At 53.5% G+C, this 1548-nt stretch overlaps 1 non-coding gene across 1 annotated transcript in view; it reads left to right on the top strand.

The window, feature by feature from the left end:
• The first annotated feature begins 210 nt into the window (after window positions 1-210).
• The window catches only part of LOC126434099 (small subunit ribosomal RNA), a 1910-nt gene continuing 572 nt past the window's right edge, over window positions 211-1548 (top strand). The window contains exon 1 of the ribosomal RNA XR_007578973.1: window positions 211-1548. This exon is cut by the window's right edge and continues 572 nt beyond it. This is a non-coding gene — a ribosomal RNA (small subunit ribosomal RNA).

Genomic DNA, 1548 nt, shown 5'->3' on the forward strand with positions numbered 1-1548 from the left:
ACCCCGGGCGATTGCGCCTCTCTCGAACCCGACCAAGTACTTAGGACGGCGCTGCGCGCCGCCGGGACCTGAGAGGGTTTCGAGGTGTATGGTGCAGGGGAGCTCAGCCTCCTCCTGTTTGCAGAATAATTGAGCGGACGCTTGCGTGTTCGCGCGGGCCCCCGGGACACACTCCCGGGCGGCCGGCTGCTCAGCTCTAGTTGACGCAGCTCCCTGGTTGATCCTGCCAGTAGTCATATGCTTGTCTCAAAGATTAAGCCATGCATGTCTCAGTACAAGCCGCATTAAGGTGAAACCGCGAATGGCTCATTAAATCAGTTATGGTTCCTTAGATCGTACCCACGTTACTTGGATAACTGTGGTAATTCTAGAGCTAATACATGCAAACAGAGTCCCGACCAGAGATGGAAGGGACGCTTTTATTAGATCAAAACCAATCGGTCGGCTCGTCCGGTCCGTTTGCCTTGGTGACTCTGAATAACTTTGGGCTGATCGCACGGTCCTCGTACCGGCGACGCATCTTTCAAATGTCTGCCTTATCAACTGTCGATGGTAGGTTCTGCGCCTACCATGGTTGTAACGGGTAACGGGGAATCAGGGTTCGATTCCGGAGAGGGAGCCTGAGAAACGGCTACCACATCCAAGGAAGGCAGCAGGCGCGCAAATTACCCACTCCCGGCACGGGGAGGTAGTGACGAAAAATAACGATACGGGACTCATCCGAGGCCCCGTAATCGGAATGAGTACACTTTAAATCCTTTAACGAGTATCTATTGGAGGGCAAGTCTGGTGCCAGCAGCCGCGGTAATTCCAGCTCCAATAGCGTATATTAAAGTTGTTGCGGTTAAAAAGCTCGTAGTTGGATTTGTGTCCCACGCTGTTGGTTCACCGCCCGTCGGTGTTTAACTGGCATGTATCGTGGGACGTCCTGCCGGTGGGGCGAGCTGAAGGCGTGCGACGCGCCTCGTGCGTGCTCGTGCGTCCCGAGGCGGACCCCGTTGCAATCCTACCAGGGTGCTCTTGAGTGAGTGTCTCGGTGGGCCGGCACGTTTACTTTGAACAAATTAGAGTGCTTAAAGCAGGCAAGCCCGCCTGAATACTGTGTGCATGGAATAATGGAATAGGACCTCGGTTCTATTTTGTTGGTTTTCGGAACCCGAGGTAATGATTAATAGGGACAGGCGGGGGCATTCGTATTGCGACGTTAGAGGTGAAATTCTTGGATCGTCGCAAGACGAACAGAAGCGAAAGCATTTGCCAAGTATGTTTTCATTAATCAAGAACGAAAGTTAGAGGTTCGAAGGCGATCAGATACCGCCCTAGTTCTAACCATAAACGATGCCAGCCAGCGATCCGCCGCAGTTCCTCCGATGACTCGGCGGGCAGCCTCCGGGAAACCAAAGCTTTTGGGTTCCGGGGGAAGTATGGTTGCAAAGCTGAAACTTAAAGGAATTGACGGAAGGGCACCACCAGGAGTGGAGCCTGCGGCTTAATTTGACTCAACACGGGAAACCTCACCAGGCCCGGACACCGGAAGGATTGACAGAT

The sequence above is a fragment of the Schistocerca serialis genome, unplaced genomic scaffold (assembly GCF_023864345.2).
Source record: "Schistocerca serialis cubense isolate TAMUIC-IGC-003099 unplaced genomic scaffold, iqSchSeri2.2 HiC_scaffold_1181, whole genome shotgun sequence".
Classification (NCBI taxonomy): Eukaryota; Metazoa; Arthropoda; class Insecta; order Orthoptera; family Acrididae; genus Schistocerca; species Schistocerca serialis.